Consider the following 6,448-nt stretch of genomic DNA (forward strand, 5'->3'; position numbering starts at 1 on the left):
CCACAACTGCTTGAAGCCCACGCGCCTAGAGCCCGTGCTCTGCAACGAGAAGCCACTGCAATGAGAAGCCCGTGCACTGCAATGAAGAGTAGCCCCCGCCCGCCGCAACTAGAGAAAGCCCACGTGCAGCAACAAAAACCCAACGCAGCCCAAAATAAATTAAGTTACTAAAAAAAAAAAAAAGAAACAACACGTGTCTTAGGCAGCACTGGGTCACTGCAAATCTCGCCTAAGGCCAAGGCTTTCACTGATACATTCATTAGCTGGTAGAGAAGTCAGGAGTATACACTCTCTGGGTGGGTATGCTTGGCAACCCATGGCTACTGTTTCTTTCAAAGCTCGCATATCAGATTATGTCTCTTTCCTTCCCTGAGGAAGAAACAGTGAGGAAATAGTGTGAAGCCAGAAGTGTTACACTAAAGGTGCTCCCTCTACAAGAAAGAAACATCAGGAATAGGGGAGATTCTTGTCCTTTCTGGCCCTCCTTCTCCAGCCCCATTCTAACAGGAAAGAGTTGCATGATTGACTAGTAATGCCCGCCATAGTCTGGGTGGAGGAAGTTATGGCATATTTGGCATGTATTTCTAATCCTGCAATAATTTTATAATGAGTAATATGTGGTTACTATAAAAGTTAGATGCAATTGTGTCTTCTGAGTTATGAAAGATTTCACTACACATCAACTACCCCTGCAGACTTTCTGTCTCTATTCTCTGCAAGTTCTGAGTCTCTGTTCCACGGTAGGGTGGAGAGATAGTCTGCTCCCAGTAATCTGCAACAGTCTAGGTCTTGATAGCTCTTGGTGCTATTCCCAGCACAGAGCTGGTATTTTTCTTGTAAGTGTTCATAATTCAGGACTCACATATCCAAATACCCAGCTTCTGCACTGGGGTAACAAGAGGCAGAAAAGAAAAAAAAAGTCACTTTGCCAAGTGGCCAAGGATTAAATTGGTAGTGGAAAAAAATTAGATTTTCAAGCTATTAAGAATTTATTGCAAACAATGGAGCAATTAAATAAAACAAAGCTGATGTCTTCCTAAACACTTGGCGTTTTCTACTTTGTACTCTAGTTGATGTTCTTTTCTAGAGAAGGAATCTTTATTTCTTTATTTTATTATTTGTATGTAGATAACTTTCCATTTGCTCTACTGAGGAGAGGAGAACATTTTTACTTGAGTTGAGTGATTTTAGGGCTCAAGAGAGATGACAGATATGTCAGGGACCAATTAAGCAGGGTTTAAAAATGCATGAGCTTCCTAATAGAAAAATAACAGGTGCTGGGTGGGGTGAAGCTGGGGGATAGGACAGAGGTGTACTGAGGGGGAAATGAGGAAGAACACTGAGAAGACAAAAAGAGAGCTTTTCCTTGATGAACATGCTGCCCTGTTGACACTTCATTATTTCTGGCCCTTCTCCCTATTCAGGCAACAAGACTGCTGCTCCCAGAAGACGGACTTTAATTGACTTGTATATAGAGCCAGCCCCTCCCAAGAGCCCTGACCACATCCCTCCTCCTCCAGACCAGTGTTCCTCCAACTTCAGACATTAGCATGTTGTGTTTCTGATTTTTGCCTTATCAACTTGCCACCTGCACTGTTTGCCACCTGGCTGTAATTTACTTATTTATACTGACTCACTTTCAAAACTTTTTATGACTAAGAGACAAATCAGTGTCACTTGCAGTAAACAGAAGGTAATCATAAAAATCAGTACAGTGGAAACAAAAACGTTGTTTAAAAGTTTAAAAAAATAAATTAAAAGTCAATAATGAAAAATAATTATTGATGAACCTGGGAGATTTACAAATTTCTAAACCTAAAATAAGTTCCTCGATGAGAAGAATGTATGTATTTACTAACAGTCAGTAATGGAGGAATAGTCAACTCCTTAGTGCTTGCTTACTTCCACCTAAAATCACCTAATCGCTACAATTTGGAAAACAGACTTTTCTAGGAGGCCGAAAGGTATAGTGGGAAAAGCTTGGGATTTCTAATCAGACCACACTGAGTTCCAGCTCTTACTGGTCTCTCACAGTAAAGTAGGATGACAATAACTACTTCACAGGGCTCCTGTGATGCCAGAATGTAATCATATTGAAAAGCATTGAGAGCATATTTAGGAAATTTCAATTTTATTCTTTTCTACAAATATGGTATTTATAGAATATCTTGTTTTAGAGTATTTTGTTCTGGGTGGGGAAAGGCATAACAAAATACAGAATCACAGAATTCGAGAAATGGAAGGGATTACTCAGAAAAAAATAAACAAAATTTATAGGCTGTATTTATTTTCCATTCAAAATAAAAATAGCTTTATTGAGTCCCACGGGAAAAATGTACTGTCTTACTTACACTATCTACTTCATTGACTAGAAGAATGTCAGTGAGAAAAGTGTTAAGAGTTTACAGACATTCAGTTAATGTCTGGGCGTATTTGAGAAGCAGCCACACACGTAGCATTCTAATCCTACAGCTTTACATTCAAATGAGGCCGGTGGGTTGCATGGAACCTCTCTGGGTCTCATGGCCCCTTGATCAGCAGCCCATTCCCCTCATTACTGATGAGGAAGCTGAGACTCAGAACATCAAGTGTCCCCATGATCTTAAAAAATAAATCATAGGGACTTCCCTGGTGGTCCAGTGGTTAAGACCCTGAGCTCCCAGTGCAGGGGGCCCAGGTTCGATCCCTGGTCAGGGAACTAGATCCCGCATGCCACAACTAAAGATCCTGAGTGCCGCAACTAAGACCTGGCACAGCCAAATAAATAAAATAAAATAAAATAAAAATAAAATAAAATAAAAATAAATAAAATAAAATAAAAATAAAATAAAATAAAAATAAAATCATAGATCATAGTAACAACATTTTACCCAATGTCGACCCTCATTAAATGCTTAGTAGTGACCTAATACCAATTGACAGTATTTTATATAATTCTAGAATAATAGAATGCTTATTATGGGAGGAATTTCAGAGCTCACCTAGTTCAGGGGTCAGCACTAAGGAGTGAAGTGGGTCTGGAGGCACGGGGAGAACCAGAGAGATCAAACTATCTGGAATGGGCACAGTCCCCCACTGTTCTTCTGTGGCTTTGAACCCAGTGTCGCCAGATCTGACTTCTAAAGAGAAGACAGAAATTTGGATTTCTGGATGCTTATGTAAAAATGTCTTTATCTTTTGGCAACTAAGCAACTAAACTCCCCTACCTCCTCTCCCACCTCCTACCACACCACAGAAACAAAAAACCAAAACCCTCTATGTTGGTCACATAAGACATGTCTATGGTTTCCATCCACTCTTGAGTGTTGCCATGTTGGTGCCTCTGATCTGGTCCAACTGTCTTGTCTCCAAGATGAGGAAATGGAGGCCCAGAAAGGAGAAGTGACTCAACCAAGGTCATATCAGAAGACTCTCTTCTAAAACCTCCTGTGAAAAGCAGACAGATCATTCATTTTTAAAAAGTATGAGGAAATGAAACTGGAATCGGATAATCTAGAGAGCAATAATTCTGAGCACAGCTCTTTGTGTAATTGTCTGTAACCTATATTATCCAAGCTGGTGAACACATGAAGTTAAGAAAGTGAGCCACTGCAGGGACTTGCCTGGCGGTCCAGTGGTTAAGACTTCGCCTTCCAATGCAGGGGGTGCAGGTTCAATCCCTTGTCTGGGAGCTAAGATCCCACATGCCTCACGGCCAAAAAATCAAGACATAAAACAGAAGCAATATTGTAACAAATTCAATAAAGACTTTAAAAATGGTCCACGTCAAAAAAAACAAAAAAAGAAAAAAAAGTGAGCCACTGCAATAAAGAGTTGGTAGGGAGGGTTTGAAAATTAAGTGGAGGTATTTGTTGGTGCAGGATGTTCCCAGAGGTGAGTTCCTACTCCAAAATCATGGACCAGCCGTTAAAGTAATATGGGAATATGCTTCCTCCAGGTCTCAGAGAAAACGCTGAGTGAGATAATGAGTATCATTTGCAGTTCCATGGAAGGAAAACCCATGCATATTTTGCATCAGTCTTTGAGATGGATAAATGAACTGATGCTTCATTTATTAATGCCACCCTTTACTGTGAACTAGTCATGGTTCAGGCATTGGGGACACAGCATGAATAGGAAAAAAATTCCCTGCCCTAATGTGACTTATGTCTTAACGGCTTAAATGAGCTGCTTAGGCAGTTCTCAACTGGCTAAATAATGGACCAGCTCTTCCATCCTTCATGCCGAAAAGAACAAGAAAGTTGATGGTGGCTTTGGGACAAAAAGTTGGCTCTCCAACTCCTAGGCCAATATTCTATTGCCATGGTAATGATATGCTCGCTGGTCTGGATTATGGCATAGGCTTTTATATTTTGAACCAAAGCTCTAAAAATACCAGGAGGCAAAAGATGCTATTAACGGGACAAGGCAGGGGAACCGATATCAATTTACTTCTTTGTTGCCCATGCCTCACTTAAAAAAATATCTGAAACCCAGCACAAGCAGGGCGTGTACCTAAATTAAGCCTTTGGTCAGCTTTGCTGGGGAGAGATGACACATTTCCGTAAGTGATTCGTCTTCAGCCCTGTTGGCTCTGGCAGATTTATAGGGGTTATATTTTCATACACAAATTGTCCTTGAACAATTTCTCCACTACCTGGAACACTGCTCCCTCCTCCCTGCCCCATGTCAGATGTGCCCATCTGCTGTCTCCCTCCCAGATTTTTTCTTTAATAACAAAGTAATTGTTGACACTGTAAGAAAAATCCAATTCTTGGTTGACGTTTATGTTCCAGAGGGTCTCTCTTTGGGGAGAAAATCAGCAGCAGATAGAGTTGCACATTCCTGACATTGGGGCCAGCTCCCTCGAAAGCCTGTATTACCGCAAAACAACTGCACTGCCCTTTCCAGCTGGTTCTCTTTTCTTTCTTGGGAGGGATCAAGAAAGACTAATGCTTTTTGTCCTTTACCCTCCCTCTATATGCCAGGGCTGCTGCATGGAGAAATGTCAGAAGACGGTCAAGGGGAAGATGGTCCATGAGCCTAATAGTCCCTGAGTTAAACTTCCATGCTCACTTCCCATGTGCCGGGTGATACTGTGACCTTGCACAGGTCGTTTCTTAAACGTATCAGTTCCCTGACAATAATGGGAACTTGGAAGTTGTCATGAGCATCAAACCTCCCCTGGCATCCACAGATAATGACACCCAGGCAGGCTGAAGGGTCTTAATAAAGATTTGGTCAAGGGTGGCCATTGTCTTCTAGGAACGTGCCAGCTGATGGTGTGAAGACTGACCCTCTTAGTAAATTTCATTGTAGCAAAGTCCCTACTAAATTGTCCTAACTGGATTAAAGTCAATCTTAATTAACAGACAAAAGAGAAAAATGGTCAGGAGAAAGGGCTTTAGAATCAGGTAATCCTTGGTTTGTATCCCTGCTCTAGCACCTTCTAGCTTCAGGACACTGGACAAGTTAATTAACCTCTCTGAGCCTGGCTTTCCTGTTGGTAAAAATAATCTCCTCTACAATACATCATGGAGTTGTCATGTTGGCATCAAGGTTAAATGAGATGATGTGTGTGAAAACACGTAAAACAGTGGCCTAACATCAATGAGGACTCAATAAAAGGTAATTTTCATTCTTGGTATAAATTCGAAGTTAGAGAATATTTTCACGAATACATTTTTAATTAAGGAAACTCAGTTAACAAAAGCTTCATGAGTAGGCCCTTATGGCACCTGCCATAACAAAGAGGTAAGAATATTTCAGAATTGCTGTATTACTTATTTATAGGAAGAGGTTGCTTTGAAATAATTTTAAAAGTTCTGAGCAAAATGCTTTGATGACTAACTCGAGAGTAGGGTCTATACTCCCCTTGAAGCCTTGTTTACACATTAAGTCCTTATTTCATAATTAGTGCAAAGGTACGTTTTAGTTCCCTCCAAGGGGTGATATATTCTGAATTTGCAGTACCTGGATTTCTGAGACTTTACTACCATCCGAAGTCTTAATTTCAGAGAGATCCTGCATATTTTAAACCTGAAATAATCTAGTCTTATATCCAGTACAGCTGACCTAGAATATACGCTGTTGATGACATGGTTTTGAGGCTCAGGTCTTGGTGCCGGTCTTCAGGAAGATAGTGATAAAGAAAGTAATAGTAATACCTCCTGTATCTGTGGAAATGATTTCATTTATGCTCACCACAATCCCTTGTGGCAGAAAGAAACACAAATTATTTCCCATATTTTACAGTTGAGGAAATTGAGGATTGGAAAGTAAATCACTTGCCTCATGACGTGTGCTTCAGTGGTTTACGAACCTTTATGTAGCTATTTAGTTGCAGAATTCTTTCAGAAACGGAAATGTTTTCTGTAAGAGAAAAAAAAAAAGAACCAGAGAACTGCCTACCAGCCTCGCCCTCCTTCCTGTCCTGACGTTCAATGATCCCAAATCTGAGGTGCGAAGC

The 6,448-nt window shown here is 40.6% G+C and overlaps 1 long non-coding RNA gene across 1 annotated transcript in view; it reads right to left on the reverse strand.

Annotated features, from left to right (window-relative positions):
- Positions 1-6,448, reverse strand: part of LOC309635815 — a 15,980-nt gene continuing 9,532 nt past the window's right edge. The window contains exon 2 of the long non-coding RNA XR_014249036.1: positions 1-6,351. This is a non-coding gene — a long non-coding RNA (uncharacterized lncRNA). The remainder of the gene's footprint in view (positions 6,352-6,448) is intronic.

Source organism: Balaenoptera borealis (genome assembly GCF_965194805.1).
Source record: "Balaenoptera borealis genome assembly, chromosome: 10".
In the NCBI taxonomy this organism is placed as follows: domain Eukaryota; kingdom Metazoa; phylum Chordata; class Mammalia; order Artiodactyla; family Balaenopteridae; genus Balaenoptera; species Balaenoptera borealis.